Raw genomic sequence first — 20,051 nt, 5'->3', positions numbered from 1 at the left:
CACTTGTACTGGTGAGTGTAATCTGATGAGCTGAAACCCTGTCCTTTTACACATGACAGATGGTAATTGTGATCTACACTCAACTACGAAATCACTATAGTGTAATTGCTATACTGCATTTTTCTTTGAGATTTCTCCTTACTCCAATATATACAGTCTTTATTTGGTTACTTGGGGGAGGGGGGTGAATCTCCCTTCTACACAATTTTTTAGTGATTTCTGTAAATTAGAATGTCATTTCTTTTAGGAAGTGCCGCTCTTCTCTGATCACACGAGTCCCATGTACATAACAGTCACATTTCCATTATGCAGCTGTAGTTACTATATGGCAAAATCTCACAAAACACAAAAGTTCTGTTTTGTACATGAACGAGCTTGATAAAAGATGCTGATAAGGTCAAAATTCTTCACAAGTACAGTTTAGAAGTGAAAAGCTTGAGTCCTACTATGACTGAAAAGTTCACAGTGACATAAAAAAAGAATATATTAAGTCATGTATCTGTATAAAGTATGGATCTGGTAACTTATAACTTATTTTATTTATTTCTCTATGTATTTAAATCTGCTGACTTGGGCGAAGCAGTGATCCAGCAGGACAAATTTCAGGCTCAGTTCACATTAAAAAAATACTGATAACACAAACAATAAAGAAGTGAAGTTACAAAGTCACTGCAAAAAATTTAAAAGAGCAATGCATGAACTAAAATTAAAAGATGCATCCATGTACATATACTCATTTGAAACCAATAAACAATAAGGCTGTCAAATGTACTTGAATCTCTAAACATGTTTATGAAATTGGCAAGATATAGCCTGACTCTTGTGGGTAACCCATGCAGTACATGAAGTGATAACCTTGAAAGCAACAAGTAGCTGCAAATTTTGGCATTCATGCAAACAATAAGGTAACACACATTAAAAACACCAATATGAAGGCTTAAGTTAGCAAAATATACTTATTTAGGTACTTGCGTATTATCGCAACCATGCATTCTCGCAACCATATTATTTATGTTATTGAAGTACTACTTAGCAGTAGCAGAGATCTGAAATTAGTCTGATGGTTCTACGTTGAGTTACCCTTAACCACATACGAGAGCCGTGTTCAAGAGATAACCTGCAAACCAGGAAAGGGATACCTCACATGATTACCACTGCAGTACCTGAAGTTGTCTACTATTTTGGCCAAGTACGCGCGCGTGTGTGTGTGTGTGTGTGTGTGTGTGTGTGTGTGTGTCTGTTGTAATCAGCAGGACAGCACATTTTACACTAGAATCTTTGCAATGAGGAAAAACAATGTATGGATGCATTCGATCTATACTGTTTTCTAAAGAATAGGCAAATAAAACTGGAGAAAATCACGCTGTGAATTTTACAATATTATAGCAGCACGCTTTATAAAACATAATGAACTATTTGCAAAGCTTGAGACAGAATGTTATAGATGTGCTGGATCCATCCTCATTTCCAAAGAGTAGGCAAATAAAGACAGAGGAAACATGCTAATTGTTGACGAGGGTTTAATGTCGTCATTTTATGCTGTATATAAGAAGGTTTAAGTTAACAAAATATATTTATTTATAACAAAACTATTTTTTGGCAAGTCCATGATGATTTACTCTGGGATGGCCTCAAGGACGTTATGGTAATTCAGAGGTGATGAGGGGATACTGTCAAGATAATTGTAAGTGTTAATGAATGCCAACTTCAATTGGTGACACTGTGAGGAGGAGGAAGAACACTAAGAAAAGTTTAAACATGGTGAGCATGCCCTAATTTAAGGACACAGTGCCAGAACCAACTGGTAGAACTGAATCTCTTCCATAAAATGAGTCACTGTGGCAGTAAATTAATCCTGTGATGGCAAGGCTTCAAGACTACAAAACAGCCAGCTGAAAATGCAAAAAGTGCTGGACTACCGTTACAGTGTCATATTAACTTATTTTTATGGAGTGGCCTGGAAGGTTAGAAAAACAACTCTGGACTGACCATCTATAGTGGAGGTCCCCATTTTCAATAAGGGGTACAGGAAACTGTGTTTCAGTTATGGAATTCCTGTGATAATCTATGCCAGGCTGCTGGAAAGTAGACTTCATCTGATAGTTAAACCTCTGATTCAGAAAAAAAAGCAATGCAAATAGTTGCACAGGCCAGGAAAGGGTAGGTCAACTTTTTCTAGCAAAGACACTGGAGGAGATGTGGGAGTTTCTAGTACTGTATTCATACATGCTGCTGACCTACAGAAGGAATATGACCATACACTCAAGAATATCACGTGGGAGTCAATGTAACAGTATGGGTTTTCCAGAGGCACTGCTGCATGAAATTCCATCCTTCTATTTGTGAAGCAAGAGTTTGGTCTTCCTTGCTCTGACAACTTCTGCAATCTCAAAGTTAGTATATCTAATTACCCATGGGATGCAGAGGAGCTTGTCCCTTCTGAAAAAATGTGTTTTGTTTTTAGATTTTGTATGCACAAAGGTTGTTTATTGCTGCATATGTACTAGTATTTTTCAATTAAGAACTTGCTACAACATTAAATATACAACAAATGCCACTACAGCAGATATCTGTACAAAGATTTAGTCATCTAGCATCAGAAGTTAAAAGTTCAAGAGTTGTTAGTTGGCTTTGCCCAAGGGGTGTCTGCAGTTTTCAGTTAGCGAATGAAGCCAAAATCTGTATACTGTATGATCTAGTATTTCTTGTCATTCCATCACCAGGTAGGGAGCTGTTCACTGTAACAGTTAAATTGTTTTTGTTCACTAGTTCAGTGTGACAAATGAGTAAAGAAGTGCTGTAAGATGGCAGAAACTTAAGCTGTGAAAGAATTCCCTGTGTGTAGACATACACAAAAAAAGTCCTACTACTTACCTCCTAAAATCATTAATAATGTATCAGACTCAGCAGTCATTTGATATGAAATACAAGACATAGAGGATACCTGCACTTATTACATGACTACACCCTGATAAAATGCAGAAATGCAACAAAGCCAATGCAACAGTTGTGCTAATCCAAAGATACTCTTCTGATGCTGTATATATTCTGGGTTCTGATGCACACCAGCTTTCATGTATTTATCTGCAGGCTAAACCGCACTTTAAGTCAGGGCTGTTACAAATAACTAATTGCTTTTTTAAGATGTGATTTTTTCCCCTCAGATGATGTGGTCAGCACAACACGAATATGTGTGCATAATATCTTAATATATGTCTTACTGGACAGAATACTGCTTTTAACAGATAAACTTCGCTAAAACTGTGGAGTTTACTGTATACAGCACTGGTAAAAAAAAACTTAATGTAATAGTTTCACAATGGAGGCACCTGTTTTTACTTCTCATGTTCACCCCCCCCCCACCACCACCACCACCACTCCTCCATGCTAATCAGTTAATGACACCTGAAACACTTTATTAAAGCTCATTTCTATAAACAAAAAAATAATGTTTCTAGGCAGCAGTCCATCATTAAAAACTCCCTTAGGTCCCTTACATAATTGTACAGAGAAAATGAAATCAGTTGCAGATGGCCTCTTCATTTAACTCTCAGAAAAATGCAGGAAGTCCACTCCTGAGGAACTAAAATGGTTTGCACAGTATGTAAAAGAAAAAAAAAATTACTAAATAGTTTTTGAGCTGCTCTTACATAATTGTCTTCTACCTTAATTTGCTGTTTTGTGTGCTTTTAAGTGTTCAAGTGCTCCTATTTGATTTTTCATAAACTTTTTTGTCATTTTTAACTTGTCTGCATTTATTTAAACTGTATTTGCCTTAATTTTGCTACACACTCAAGTGTGCTAGCTTGTACTGCACATACCTCTCAAATGTACCCCATTACGAGGACCGTACCTCATTTGGGGTCTTAAAAAGTTGCGTTCCGGCACTATAAAGGCTGCCCCTTCTGTTCCACTTCCTTTTACTGCACCTCGATACCAAATGCCAGCATGAACCACGACCAGGCGGAAAATGTTAAACACTTTAATTCAAAAACAACAAAATAAACATATCAAAAACAAAAACAGAACTTGGATTTAGCGCTTTCATCTCCTGAGCGGAGACTTCATGATGAAGTCTCTGCTCAGGAGATGAAAGCGCTAAATCCAAGTTCTGTTTTTGTTTTTGATATGTTTATTTTGTTGTTTTTGAATTAAAGTGTTTAACATTTTCCGCCTGGTCGTGGTTCATGCTGGCATTTGGTATCGAGGTGCAGTAAAAGGAAGTGGAACAGAAGGGGCAGCCTTTATAGTGCCGGAACGCAACTGTGTATTTGTGGATTTTACTTGGTTACTAGTTGGTCTTAAAAAGTTCACGTTCTTCGAAGTTCCTCAAAGTTCCACATTGAAAGACTCTGTCACACATTCAGTGTTAGGAATTTTTTTTAAGTGAAATCCATTGTAAATATAAATGAATCATATGAATTCATTAAAAGATCTTCTTTATAAGTAAAACTAGCATATTTTAACCATCCTATGACCTTCGTAGTTAAAGTTGTTAGTAAGCCATTAGTATGTGTTCCACATTTTGAGGGCTAGTGTTCCTCATTTTGGACATGGAAGGTTGAGAGCTATGCTACTGCATTTAAAGTGTTTTTGCTACTGTCATTAGCTCATTCTTTCTAATACAGAGAGAACTTTTTGAGAAAGCCAAAGCTTGTTTTCTGCCAAACCTGTAAGTAGTCTAATCCAGATAGAGAATTGCTGCATCCAGGACTATTTGTAAGCTTCTGTGCCCCAAGCCTTTCTGTATTGGAGGGAAGCCTTCTAGCTTATCAGTGGGAGTGGTAAGCACTAGGTAGCCTATCACATGCACGGCCGGCCTTACGCATAGGCGAACTAGGTGACCAGCTAGGGCGCTGTACAGCCGGCCTCTTAAAAGGTGAAATTTTATGTATTTACTTATTTATTTTAATTGCTGTACTTTTATTATTTTGGGATCTTCTCGGTGCCCTGTCTCTGAGTAAAGGGCGCCGAAAAGATCACAAAATAACAAAACAATACGGCAAAGGGAAGGGGGAACCCCCTCCCACTCTTATAGCTTCAGGTTGGCCAGGAGGCTGGCTTCAGTAAGTAAGTTGTCACGCACGGAACTAAAGTTAGTTCAGAGAAGAGAGGGGTTAAGGTCATGCATGCACGTGTGGCCGCTCAGATTCAACAGGCTTTAGGTCTGCCATCTTTGTACAACAGTAATCAACATTTCCAAGTGGAAGTTAAATGTCTGGTAGCATTAGCATTTTTAAACAAGGAAGAGGTGCTACCCGCTTTCAATGCATTACGTGATGGCAGAGAGTTATTAAAGTATTTTAGTGATTGGTACTTAATGGGAAAAGCTAGGAAATTCACTACCCACAGTCCACCTTTCGCTAGATTACCACCGCTATTTCCAATACAGTTTTGGAATGTGGCAGAATTAAATCCATTGTGTCTACCATGTACACAGAATAGTATATAGACATGGCATAGATGGATCAAGATTTTACTGGGTGCCCGGGCAACAGATATGTCTGTGTTAATGACTAGATTGGCTCGTGAACAGGACACAGTGGAAGAGCTAAGAGTGCACATGGCTGCAGGATGCCCATGGTCTCCAAAGAAGAGGAAACTTCTCAGTTTGAATTTATATTAAATAACAGGGATTCTTACAGTACGGTTGACTTTTTGAGGGCGATTGTCAATCTCCTAAAACTGTGACAAAAAGGTATTATGGGATAATGGGATTACGATATAGAATGTTGGCACTAGTGTTTGGGAAGCCTTGTTTTCGTTGTGTCTTTACTGTTATATGTTTTGGAAGTTCAAGTATCAACACAGTGGAGACTGTTTCCACGGTGTTTCATTTTCAAGGTTTTGTGGTTTACTTGCGAGCACAGCACTGGTGACACTAGCTATGGTGTGACGTCTGCTATATGGTTTTCATTGTTTTAATTGTCAATGTTTTGGGCTTACTTATTCAACTTTGTGTGAGTCGGTGTAATAAAGTTTCAGGGTAGTGAGTTTGCAACATTGTGGTTTCGGTGCGATGAATGTCAGTATTTTGCTTACTCGACATTTTACATTTTGTACAAGGTAGAAAGCAATAAGTTAGTCCTTTTCTTGGAAAAATGTCCAAAAAGGAATATTTGATAATTGAAATTATTATAAATGAAAAGAATAAGCAATTTTAGAACAAAAATAATAGAAAAAGAGTACATTAAAAGGGTCTATTTCACTTTGTCGAGCCTTTACATTTTTGAAATTCACATGGTCAGGGCCATGCGATAGACATTTTAAAATGTTGAAAAACAACTACAGAAAACAGTGAATGCTTTTGTAGGGACCAGGCCCCCCCCCCCTGCAACCCCCACATTCCCTGCTAATTATATGTACTAAGTCTGAGATAGCACTATGTTGGAGAAAAGGCACAATCCCCAAGTCCCCATGTACCATGATCTTAGTGTAATGCTGTTTGTTTTCCAGAACTGATTTTGAACATTTTAAATTGTTGCTCTTATGGTTTTGACCATGTAAATTTCAGAGAAATGCAATAGACTTGATTAAGTATATTAAAGATATAAATAGTAATAACTGAGTTGTAAAAAAGTAATGGGGATGTGAACATTTACATTTACAGAAACAGAGAATGAATATTTAATATGGGATATTAGAGTAGAAGAGATGGAAGATATTAAGTAGGCGAATGTCAGTTTGTCACCTGGTATAGAGGGCCTTGATTATGAATGTTATAAAGAAATGAGTAAATTTCAAAAATATGTATCTATAAGGGTTACAAATGAATGAGAAAAGTAAGGTTTGTGAGGGGGTGATAAAGTTGATTCGTAAGGAAGGAAAAAAAGAATGTTTAATTGGAGACCACATGGCTGGTTTTAGACACCAGCTAACCCAGCTGTTGCTGGGCAACTCCTGATCCTAGAGAGGACAACCAAAGCAACTTATCTTATTCTGATATTTTGTTACATGTCTGTGAAACCAATAAAAGCTAGTACAGAAATAGCACATTCACAATGATGCAGTTCCATACACACATTGTCATACCATTCCAGACACAGCTGAGACCCCAAACAATGTCTAAACAGCAAACTCTGTTCTATGTTTGCATTAAAAATGGGAAGGAATTGGGCAAATAGGACTGTAGAAAGTGGGAAAGAGTACGCAGAGGAACATACAGAAGAACAATGAGAAGGAAAGAGTGATATGCAGTAGGGGAGGAGATGTATTTTCTTGTGGGACAGGTGCCCTTTTATAAGAAAAATAGAGAGGGCAAGTAGCATGAGGGTGGTGTGGGTAGGAAAAAGGATATAGTGATGGCAGCAACAGCAGACAAACTGATGCAAAAGGGCAGTGGCACTGAATTTATAGGTAAAACATTAAAATGTAAAGCTGTTTGTCAGTAGCAACCTCTTCATTAGTTACAGGTTTCTTTAATGTAGAATTATTCAGATGGTTTTACTCCTGCAGAGATTGTGTGCATCGAGTGATATTGGTGGATTGTAATTACAGAAGATTTGAGTGGCCTTTTATGGTTGAAATTTTCTGAAATGGGTAGTTAATTGGTTCATACATTTTATTTCATTGCTTATTAAAAGAATATTTAAAACTACAAAGTTAAAACCCATTCTAACAAGTGGTGCTGTATTATACAAGGAATATAATTTAATACAGTCAGGAAGATGAATCAAAAAACAAATGTGTGTATGAATGGCCCTAAAAAATGTGTGCAAGTAGTCTGTTTTGAAAACAGCCCAAAGGTAAACTTAATCCTCCACTAGCCAGATGCATTTTCTATGAATCTGGGTTTTCATGATATTTTAATGAGTGTGAGTTTTGCCGTTTCAATGAGTATGAGTTTCAAGGGCAGAGAAGCTTACTGCTCATGCTTAATCTGTATTCATTGCGAGACTGTACTGTTTGTTTAGCAAATGGCTATCTGTGTTTTTGTTATTTTATTTCAATATATCTGTAAACATTGTGGAAGTAAATAAGAAAACAGTACGCACACTGATAAATTTGAACAGTGTGTATGGTAACTGGTGAGAAATAGCCAAGTAATGGAACACTGGAATGGCTGGGGAGGGGGCTGCTGCTGGAGGGTAGAGGTTGCTGCAAGAGGGGTTGCTCGGGGGGGCAATCTATTACCCTGCTAGAACCCTATTTGACTATGATCCAGTTCTGGTATTTAAAGTAGGAAATAAGTACACAAAAGTAGTTGCAGTTTAACTACATTACAAGGTATCTTTTTCTTCTTATGCATTTAAACGATTTAAGGAAATTACTGGAGTGGCTTTCTTGGGGAGTGACCTACCTGTGGGTGTGGCTCAAATAGGGTTGTTTTGTGAGTATGTTGTGGGTAGGGTGTAAGGGGGCACCGGAGCACTACTTCACCTAGGGTGCCATTTCAGCTAAGACCGGCCCTGATCACAAGAGTGGTTTCTGGCTTAGAAATTGTAGTTTATTGGCCATTTGGGCAGTTTTTCCATCTCTTTCAACTTTCTAGTTTAAAAGCCTGCATTTGCGCTTGCTTCCCACCTTCCCTGTAACTAGTTTAGTCCAGATACAGATTTGCTGTATCCAGGACTGTTTGTAAGCTTCTGTGCCCCCAAGCCCTTCTGTGTTGGAGGGAAGCCTTCTAGCTTATCAGTGGGAGTGGTAAGCACTAGGTAGCCTATCTACAACAAGATCCAGATCCAGATTCTAAGTTTTAGCACTTGAATTTGCTTATCCGTGCTCAGCACTTGTACAGAACTTGTTGTAAGCACTAAATAAACTACAAATTACTACAGCACTCACCCTTCCTCATTACCTAGAGGAAAACAGTTTTGGTACTTATTTTCCTCATTTACTTAGAGAAAAACAGCTCTTGTACTCACTTTCCTCACTTGTCTAGAGGAAAATATTTTTTTTATTCAGGCATGTCCAAGGGTCAGCTCCCAGTGTTCTCCCCTGTCTATCTGATGAATCTGAGCATCTTGAGGCAATGTAGCAATTGCCTCATGTACACACACAACCCTCTCCTCCTACCACCCAACACTACAACCTGTGAGAGATGCACTTATCTAGCCAAACTGGAGGTAAAGCTCTCTCCAACCAAGACTGAACTTCATAGTCAAGAGGAGAAGGTAAACACTTGCACCACACCACACTCATCACATAGTCCCTACACCACCAAAATCCACACAAAGAAACACAAAAACATTTGCGGAGGCTCTCAATAATAATCTGCTCAAGCAACAGAGACCTTCAAAGCAGAAACGCAAGCAACCTCCCACCACCAACACAACCCAAATGACACATAGCCCACAGACTCAGTGTGCCACTCAACCACAGCCCATAAGGCAAACCAACGTACCAAACACACTCATCATAGGTGACTCTATAGTCAGGCACACTGATGTCCCACTCACCAAGCTAAACAAGGAGAAGGTCACTGTCAGCTGCCTGTCGGGTGCCAGGATCTGCCACATAACCCACGCACTCAGGTCACTCCACAACAAGTACAAATATGACTCTGTGATTGTCCATGTTGGTGTGAATGACCTGAGATGTACCTCCCTGGACTACATGGAAAGAGACATGGAAGAACTCTCTGATCTTGTAGCCCAGGCAGGTATGACCCTAGCCCTGAGTAGCATCCTGCCATCGCTCAGAATGATACCGCAGTACAAGGACAAAATGACTGACTTCAACAATTGGCTAAGTTTCTGGTGTCATTCTAAGGGGGTCCAGTATCTGTCTGCCTGGGATGACATCGTCGACAGACCACGATTCTTTGCCAGAGATGGCCTGCACCTGTCACCCCTGGGATTCCGGATACTGCCAAAGGGTCTTGCCGCCCCTAAAGTGCCTTTTTAGACAAGGTTCAAATGACTAATTCACCACCATAACAGGAACAGGCAAGCAAAAACTGAGGGTAATGCTACTCAATGTTAGAAGTCTAAATCTCAAAATGCACTCATTCGAGGCACTCCTTAAAATGGAGAACATCGATGTCTGTGCAGTGACTGAGACCTGGTTCAAGGCTACAGAGAGCAGCCCTGCATTACCAGGCTATAACTCACCACTCTTTTCGGCCATCTAACCTGGACCAGAACACCAAATGCGGAGGTGTGTCCATATTCATTAAGGATATCCACACCTCCAGGCTAGTTGCTCAGCATAATGCAGCCAAGGTTATCCAAGTGCAACTAACTCTGGGCAAAACTGCAATCCAAATTGTAGATTGCTACAGATCCCCCACCATGCCCCAGGATTCCCACTCCTCTTTTCTTGATATACTGGAAAATATTAGGGTTCAAGAAAACACCCTAATATTGGGCGATTTCAACTACCCCACCATTGACTGGGAAAACAACTCATGTACCAACTCCTTCGCTCAGCGCTTTCTGGAATTCATAAATTCCAATGCCCTGGATCAACTTATCCACACCCCCACCAGGGGCAACAATATCTTAGACTTGGTCATTACCAACATGAGTGACCGGTGTTCCACACCTGAAGTCAACTCCTCGTTGGTCAGATCCGACCATAAGCTAATCACCCTAGATATCCACATCCCGCCCCCACCCCCCATTAAGGAAACCACGGTAAAAAAGTGGTGAACTTCATGACACCCATGCAGCTAGACAATATAGTTATGACTGCTGAATCAGACACAAATGCACTCTATAAGCACTTACACAAGTGCATGGATCGTGCTATCCCAAACAGAACCTAGACGCTATCCTCCAAAAAAAAAAAAGGAAGGCAATCTGGTGGTCCCCTGCCATAAACAAACTCTACAACAGAAGGAAAAAAATTGTTGCAAAAGAGAGTAAAATCCCATGAGTGGAGGAGCTCCCTGGTCAGCCTCAGGAAAAAGCTGAGATCCCTTACAAGATCCTCCAAAGCTAGCTATGAAAACAAGATTGCCACTGATTCTAAGGACAACCACAAAGCATTCTATAGCTATGTCAAGAATCTCAATGGCAACACCCAGATCTGCTCTGGGTTACAGCACAATGGCACAAAAATTACAGAACCAACTGATATTGCCAACATCCTGGCAGATAGGTTCAGTCCTAACTTTACCCCCCTCTCACCCCCTAAAGGGCCCATATCTATACAGGAAGAATGCAGAGTCCCCGTAATCACAACTTCACAGGTAAAAGCAGCACACTCTTAAGCCAAAAACACAGCATCCATGGGATTGGACAACATCCCAGGGTGCGTTTTAGACAAACTTCAGAACGAACTGGCTCCCCACCTAAGCACCATGTTCAATCATAGCCTCACGTCAGGCTTTGTGCCCACTGAATGGCGCACAGCAACAGTTATCCCACTCCACAAAGGGGGAGCCATCATTGACCCTGGGAACTATCGCCCTATTAGCCTGACCAGCCTCGTCTGCAAGGCCATAGAACGTATCATCATGGAATTCATAAACATTGCTAACCTCCAAACTCTGGACCCCACCCAGTTCGGGTTTGTGAAAGGCAGATCTTTCCTCCTGAACCTGGTCGACTTCTTTGAGGCAGTCACCAAAGCCGTAGACGAGGGTAAGGTGGTTCACACAGCCTATCTTGACCTCGCCAAGGCATTTGACACCATCCCCCATTCTGGAATTATAGCGAAACTCACTAAACTAGGTATAAATCCCTATGTCACAAGATGAATTGCTAACTGTCTCAGTGACAGAACCCACACTGTAAAAGTTGCAGACTCCAAATCTGACTTCAAACCAGTGACAAGTGGAGTACCATAGGATTCAGTCTTGGGACCTCTCCTGTTTGGTATCTACCTCTGAAGTACAGGCTAACACAGAAGGCCTCTGGCTAACGAAGTTTGCAGATGACTGCAAACTAGCAACTATAATCAAGTCCCCAAAAGATGTGGAAATCCTACAGAAGGGTCTCACTGAGACAGATGCCTGGTGTCAGAGCCATGGCATCAAGCTCAATGCCAAAAAGTACATTGTTATCCCCTTTGGTAAAAACACTGTACCCATGAACTATCACATAGGCGGCAGTCTTCTTAACACCGAATGTGTGATAAGAGACCTTGGGACCCAGGTGGACAGTAGTCTCTCCTTTGATAATCACATTGCCACAGTAGTCAGGAAATCCTTCTACATAGCACACCTCATCACAAAAGGTTCTCATCCAGGAAAAAAGAGGTAATTGTTCCCCTCTACTTGACACTCATTAGACCCATTATAGAGTACAACGCCCCTTTTGGAATGTACCTCATAAGACATCTGCAGCAGCTGTAAAGGCCACAGAAGTACCTCACAAAGAGAATTACTGGCCTCAAACAGATGTCCTACACTGATCGTCTCAAAAAACTCCAGCTTTACTCTGTAGCATATCGCCTACTCCGAGGTGATCTCTGCCTGACATATAAAGCTATGTCAAACCCAGAGCTGTTGGACATGCTACACCAAAAGAAATCCCAATCCCTCTGAGCTACATGCTCTAGGGACCTAAACCTTGTCACCACAATAAACAGGACTTGCTGGAGGGATAGATTTGTCCCAGAGACTTCCCATACTCTGGAACAAGCTTACCCATCTATGTCAAGCAAAGTTCCTCAATAACACACTCTAAGAAAAATCTTGATGAGTGGATGGGAAATAGGAAATACACCCCGGGGATCACTTCTGTGGCTCTGCTCCACAGGGGCACAGGAAATTAACTTTCTTGGGTTGGCGTAAGCCAGGGAACTTTGTTGGCTAGGCTTACTTAGGCCCTTGGGCAATAGCCTAGTACCTACCTATGAACCTATGTATGTAAACCACACAAATGGATCTGCCTCATCACAAAGGAGGACTGCTCTCAAAAGCTAATTCCACAACTGGAAACATTGCTGGGCTGCACTGTTTAGTGAAAACATGAGGAGTAAAAAACATGCATAAAACAGCCATGGGCAGTACAGTTTTTGTGCAAACACAGTGGAGTATGGCCTGAAATGCTCTTGTAAAGGATGTCATCATACTTTTTAAAAAGTAGGTACCTCCTTAAACAGCTATGGCTTGCAATTTTAATATTAGCATAAGTAAATAGCTGTGTGACATCTATGGCATGTAACAGAAGTGGTGAGATGTCTGAAAGGTGAGTGGAGAAGCAGATACCTCAATAAAGAGGGAGGCTAATTACTGCTGAACCAGGACCTTAATATGAACAGAAAAAAGTCTAAAAACTGCAGGGAGGCATATCACCAATGGATAGCAAAATCATCTGAAACTATAAATGCAGTCTAAAGCATTTTAAGCAAGGAGGAAATTTTTACATTTTCAGTGGACCCGGAAAGCTGTTGCCAAAAAACAAAAGTCTGTAAAAACAGTCATTCCACAGAAGACTACAAATCTGACGATGTCATATACAGACAGCAAAGATAATCAGGAATCACACTCAGTGAGGTTTCAGAAGAAACTTTCGCAGAAGAATTGAAGTCAAATGGCACTGAAACTTCCTGCTTGGAAAAGTGATTATTAAACTATCCCAGAAAAGTTCTAAACTCAAAGTGTGAGCCCAGAAAAAAAAGTTACTCTGAATGTTGCACATATTTTCATTTCAAAACAATCATCTATTGAACAACTCCCCACAACTGAACTAGACAGTTTCAGATGATTTTTTATAATTTGCTACCAAGGCGTTAATAGTACCCTCCTATTTATTCAGAACTTACATGCACAAAGTAATAATTCTGCTCTTCAAAAAACGATATACCAGACAATCATCTTATTAAGTGCAAGTAAATGGTCATTCTAAAATATCAAAAGAAATGTCCTAAGGATTTAAAAAATATATATTTCCACTTTGGGCATATGCAAAACTGTCAGTCTCATCACAAAAACTTTGATGCTGAGGATGCCATCTCAAAAGGTATGCTTAAATTAAAACATTTAGAATCTACCCAATCTTGACTGCATCTCAGTTCTTACCTATCCTATGATGTCAATTAAATAAACACTGTTTTAATGCTTGCTGTTCAAAGACGGTTACTCATAACTAAAAATGACCAACATTATTTTCACATGCACACTGTTCATTTCTGTCTTGAAGCATCTTATATAATCACAGAGGAATGTGTAGGAAGCGAGTAAGGAAACATGCACATCCAAGGTTGTTAGATTCTGCCATGCTACAAGGTCCCTTTGAGAAACAGCAACTATTAGCACTGCAACCAATGGATTCACCAGACTCAAGATATCTTGGCAAATGTGCAAACGAAAATGCACATTGAAGACTAAAAGGTTGGCAACTGTAACTAGGTTAATAACCATTCTGAAGGTCCAATCTAGCTGGAACTGACAGAATAATTAAATCAGACCAAGGTTTCACTTCAGTCCACTAGATGAAACATTCTGTTCATGGCTATGTCCATACTGCCGCAGTCTATAAAGCTGAAGGTTTAACTGAGACATCAGAGTACAGGATGTAATACCCTAGTGATAAAAAGCAATGCAGTTCAATACGAGCAGCAGCTGTGTATTGGCATATGCTATGCCTGACCAGTTGTTCCAAAAATGCCAAAGAGTAACTAAAACACAAAACCAGAAGTACATCACTTGAAAACAAAAAAACAACATCGGTAGTGCATCGTCTGAAAAAAGAAAGGAAGTAGTATATTATGCAGGTAAAATACTGACAGAAAAAGCAGTTCCTGAAAGGTAGCCACATGGAAATCTGAAAAAAATCACTTGTACCAACTGACCAGGGTGATGAAGATGGACTCAAAACATGCAACCATGACCTACCACCCACGAATCAAACACACATGTATACATATGTGGGGAAAAGTCTGATTGGAATGGTTTCATAGACAGAGTAAACGATTAACACACCTTCTTGTTTTACTGAACAACAATTATAATGACCTGGTTAACTCATATGAAAAGTATACAAGATGGAAGCCTTAACATCTTCTGCAAAACTGGTAAAAACTACCGTGATAAATGCCTCACACATCCATAGAAATGAAAGTACCGATAATTTTACTGGTGATAGATGATCATGCTTTTTTAACTGCTGACATTTTTATTTATTTTTCGAAAAATTTACATTTTTGTTATGCTTTCTTGGCTCAAGAGGATAGTGTATTAAATTTTTTTAATTTTTCTTTATGCAGGTCTTAGCTCAGCCCTCTCTGGTTTCATGGAAGTCTTTTGAAATGTATCAGTCTTCAAATTCTGTTGGAGCTGAGATCTCCAAAACTGCTTGCTTGCTTGCTTGGACTTTCCCTGAATTTGCTACACTAACTGTATCCATAGAGGAAAAGCATCTTCCTAATTCCTGCTGAAGGTGCCTCTTCCTACTTCTGCGCAATCTTACCCAATACCCATCCCTGTTGCTTTTGGCTAGCACCCTTAACTATGGTCATCACAAACACATTACATAAATGTGTCAAAAATATGGTTATTAATTAAATGTAAGGGAGAAAAACTCAGCTTTTTCAGAATATTTATATCACAAACCTACTAGCAAACTATAATGTATGCACTAAAATTATCAGAAATATTCAAGTCTTCACCCCTGCACAAGCTCTAAACAATATATCAGCATGTACACTTACTGCTGATTCAGCTGCTGTTCTTAGACATCAACATAAATCTCACTGTTCGCAAAAACATTTTGCTGCCCACATGCAGTAATTTTTAGATGTGGTCTTACTGATGTACAAATGTTAACATGGAGAACTGTAACAAAAGACTTTTTAGGACAGGCAGTATGCCATTACAACAGAGAATATGTTAAATGAAAACTATAATAAATACACTCAGAAGTGCAGTCTCCTCCTTTTGCCTCTCCAGTTCCTGCTGGAAATGTAGTTAATAACCAGTGTGGGTCAGTAAAAAAACATTCAGTCACCAGATTAATCAAACTGTGGTCCAGACTATAGTTGCCAGACGGATGCCAGTCATACAGACCTCATGAACCACAAGCAACAATTAGTGCCAAATGCATGATTTAATTTATAGTCCTGGGGATGTGTGAAAGGCATTAGATCAGCTAAACTAAACTGAGACATTTATATACAGTTCCATTTCAACAAACACAAAACTGAGTTAAATTGAAATTCGTTGCTAAACATATTAGTTTTACACTTAAATCAGAGCAAAAATCATTACCATATCATTACAAAAATGCACTATTTGTTTATGGTTAAAATCAGCTCATATGCATTCAGAAAAAAGAAATTCTAAACTCAGACACACACCACATACATATACTAGAAAACAGCATTGTTTTTAACTATTTTGTCATTTGCAGCAAGAAAACATATTAAGGCTAACGGATAAAAACAAAATTACCTCTGCAACAATATTAGTGCACTCGGATAATCTTACAGCAAAACTCAAAGGAGAAATTACAAATACATGAGACTGTAGTTACCTAAAAAGAAAAGAAAACTGTATTAGTTTTATAATAACCTGCAAACTAATATCCACACCATATATGCAGCAAACTCTAGATAAATTTATTTTCAGTTATACTGTAGCTAGCTTTTTATTGCTTTAATTTCTAAAACTAGAATATGACTTTCCAACAAACATCTGCCATCCCTCCAAATTACAGCTAATATCATTTGTACATTCATCTCCCTAGATTCAAAAGAGAACATTACCGCAATGCCCTTCACTGCAGTGGTGGTGCTGCGGTAGCATTGTCGCCTCACAGTTAGACGTTGCCCGTTCGATTCTCAGTTAGAGTGTCTACTGTGTGACGACATGCGTGAATGGGCGTTCCTTCGTTGAAGGTTGTGCATTAGGCCCGGCAAGCCAGCACGTAAAACTCTACTGCCAATCATTAGCGGACCGGAGTTCCACTGTGGCGACCCCTAAGCTGGAAAAGCCGAAAGACACACACACACCACAATGCCCTTCAAAAGGCAAAATAATTGCCAGTTAAACAAAGGTAAACACTAGCCTCCCTCACCTATAAACTCTTAAACCTAACACTTTTCTGTATATTTTTTTGCTTTCCTTTTGGCTCTCTGCAGCTGAACATCAGCTGCTACCTGCTCCTGTCCTGGTTCACTAGGTCTACCAAACCCACCTTAGCCTCAGCTGTGCTAATCCTGACCTATGGTTGAGATTAATGATGAAATCAAGGACCCTGGTGCAGTGTCATACTGCTGCTGTTGGGGAGTGTTTTAACCTGTTTCTCCACCCCTGCATATGCCCAGTAACAGCCTGTGAGTGTGAAATGCAATGACCATCAGCACTGAACCATCCCTCACTCTCACAAGAGACTGACAGTAGCACTGAACCACCCCTCACTCTCACAAGAGACTGACGGTAGCAGGATACCCAGCATAACCTCAGTTAACACCTTATAGTTATTTCCCTTCCCTCCAACAGGAAAATCAACCTTTACAGAGTGCTCCGTGCAGGATAGGTAATACTCCTCTTCCTCTGCCAGTTCCTTAGACATCCAAGACAGTAATTAAACCCAGACTCCTGGGCCATAGACTGTACACCATAGCATTGGCACACACACCTATTTTTGTCAATAGATTAACTAAAGGAGCTAGTACCTATAACCTAAGCTGACTCCCACACCCCCGTACTTACCCCTAGGTACAGTTTTCATAGCACGGACAACAGTTTCTCAGCACCAGCCTCTGGCATATAGGAATCCTTTCCACTAAAGCTACTATTACTCCTTTACTACTTCCTCTTAAGTGCTACAAAACAGGCAGCATAAGTTATACTTACTCTCTTCACACTGTACTTAGTCATTTTACCAGTCAAGTCTCCCCTACTCTCTCCCTTTAAATGTATTTCTTTCACTATAACTTTTCCTTCCCTTCTACCATCATTTTCCACCATTTACCCATATGTGTTTATATGCTGGTAGTTGTCTTTTTTTTTAAAGTGCTGATAGCTTACTTATACAGCCTTCGTCACTATACATCACTATATACATGACTCCATTTGAAATGGTCAGTTTTGTTGTCTTTTCTAATAAAGACACAAATAATATGGCATTTCAGCAGCAATCTGCTCACCAGTCCAGAGGATATCAGAACAGATGGAAGGACCACTTCCAGCAGCCTCTAAATAAAATAAACAAACACAGAAGCAGTACTACCTCATGCAAAGTCCATAATGCAAAGAGCAAGAACCCACCTACACGCCCTTCTAACAGAAGAGTACAAGAGATTAGTAACTCCACAGTCAGAAACACTGACACAATTATCATGAGGCTGGAGAAAGACAGTGTGACAGTGAGTTTCCTTTCAGGAGACAAGATCTCAAATATCAAAGGTTGTAAAGAGACTTGAGGTAAACAAATGATTGCAGCATGGCAGTGGTCCACATGGATATGAATGACCTGGTTCATAAAACCCTCAGGGACATGGAGAGAGGCATGACAGAGTTCTCAATCCACTTCACACATGCAGGTAAAACCCTGGTGTTGAGCGGAATCCTTCCTTCTTCTTGAATGATACCAAAGCACAAGGAAATAATTGGCTACATAGATGGTGTCATTCTAGGTGGATCCAGTATGTTGTCAGCACTGGAAGAGATACTAGATAGTCACTGATGCTTTACAAGAGACGGCTTGCACCTCCTGTTCTAAAGGTTTCAACATAGTGGCGAGAGACTTTGCTGCCCCTACGTCCCCTTTTTAGGCAGAGTCTAGTCAGTGGCTCTCCCAACCAAAAAATATATATCAAGCAACTGATCACATCAAGATGTCTCTGCTCAATGCCAGGAGTCTAAAAAAAGTCTGATCTTCAGGCCCTGCCACACACTAAGAGTTTGTGCCTAGCCTGCTTTTCTGCCTAGTGGTAATCACAATAGAGTATCCATACTTGTTAAAGATCACATCACTTCTAAGCACTAAACTAAATTAAATAGCAACAGTTTATCAGTTCACAGAATACTACAGAACCACCCCTTTATGTGCTCAGAAAAACACTTTAGGTTCCTTAATACACTGGACAGTCTTCAAATTATCATGAATTCCATCATCCTAGAAGACTAATTATCAAATGACAAGCTGGGATACATATACCTCAACTGCAGCTTCTGTTCCAAAATTCCTTGACTTCAGAAAAAAAAAATTCATGGACCAAACTTTCAAGGAAACCAATATAGGACTAAATAATTTAATAAAAGTGTTTTGAAAAAAGTATCACTTATGACACTGGCACACACGTATTAACAGAAAAGAACACAAACCATATCAACATTTCTTTTAATTTATATACATTATACACTGCATGTTTGTTTGTTTTTTTTTTTTACAATGACTCTCATTTAGTACATTACATAAATCACTCATTTTCTGCCTTCCCTTAAACCTCACTCCCTACTCCTCCTGAACATTATTTAGCATGCATTGTTACCACAAATTCCATTTATTTATGTGTAATTTACACCTCTTTACTAAAGATCCAATTTTCTGCTATTTTTTCACTTTTAAAATATGCATTACTTGAAATACAGCTGGCTTAGATTTTGATTTCCATTTTCTAGTAATTGCTTTTTTGGCAACCAATAGAATTAAATACGTACACACACAAGATCATAGGAGGTTACTAGGCTAATGCTTTACAAGCCTAGCCAAGAGTTTAGACCCAAAAAAGAAACCTCACCTGTCTCCCCTATCAGTGAGGAACATGGGTGGAACCCCTGGGACAATATTGCGGCTTCCCATCCACTCATCAAGGTTGCGGTTGAAGAGGGTCAGCAAGGTACTATATTTGCTATGTATGGGAAGTCTATTCCAGAGACAGGGCAGCCTCTGGGAAACAAACCTGTCTCTCCAGCAGGTTTTGTTGATGTTGCATATTAGATTCAGGCCTTTCGAGTTGGTAATGCGCAAGCAGTTAGACTTACAGATATGGATCATCTCTAGTAGGGCAGGGTCCAAGATTGCCTTGTAGGCGAGACACAGATCACCTCTCAGCAATTTGTACAACATGAGTACAGTGATAATGATTCGAGCCTGTCTGCATAGGACAGGTGTTGGAGGCCATGGGTTCTCTTTGTGAGGTATTTCTGTGGCCTTCTAGTTGGTGCAGATGTTTGGACGGGTACATACCAAACAGGTGTATACTCAATTACT

General features: G+C 39.8%; 1 protein-coding gene and 1 long non-coding RNA gene across 3 annotated transcripts in view; one reads left to right on the top strand and one right to left on the bottom strand.

The window, feature by feature from the left end:
- Positions 1-20,051, bottom strand: part of LOC122806742 — a 1,208,783-nt gene that overhangs the window by 983,254 nt on the left and 205,478 nt on the right. Inside the window, exon 2 of one of the 2 annotated variants that reach the window (XR_006365548.1) lies at positions 16,283-16,364. The exons of the other annotated variant lie outside the window; for it this stretch is intronic. This is a non-coding gene — a long non-coding RNA (uncharacterized LOC122806742). The remainder of the gene's footprint in view (positions 1-16,282; positions 16,365-20,051) is intronic. 2 annotated transcript variants of the gene reach the window in all.
- The window catches only part of ECM2 (extracellular matrix protein 2), a 374,664-nt gene that overhangs the window by 234,906 nt on the left and 119,707 nt on the right, over positions 1-20,051 (top strand). The window lies entirely within an intron of this gene.

Source organism: Protopterus annectens, chromosome 7.part0 (genome assembly GCF_019279795.1).
Source record: "Protopterus annectens isolate FY-2018-M chromosome 7.part0, PAN1.0, whole genome shotgun sequence".
NCBI lineage: Eukaryota > Metazoa > Chordata > Ceratodontiformes > Protopteridae > Protopterus > Protopterus annectens.
The sequence above is the reverse complement of the archived record's forward strand: the minus strand, read 5'-3'. Positions and strand labels throughout refer to the sequence as shown.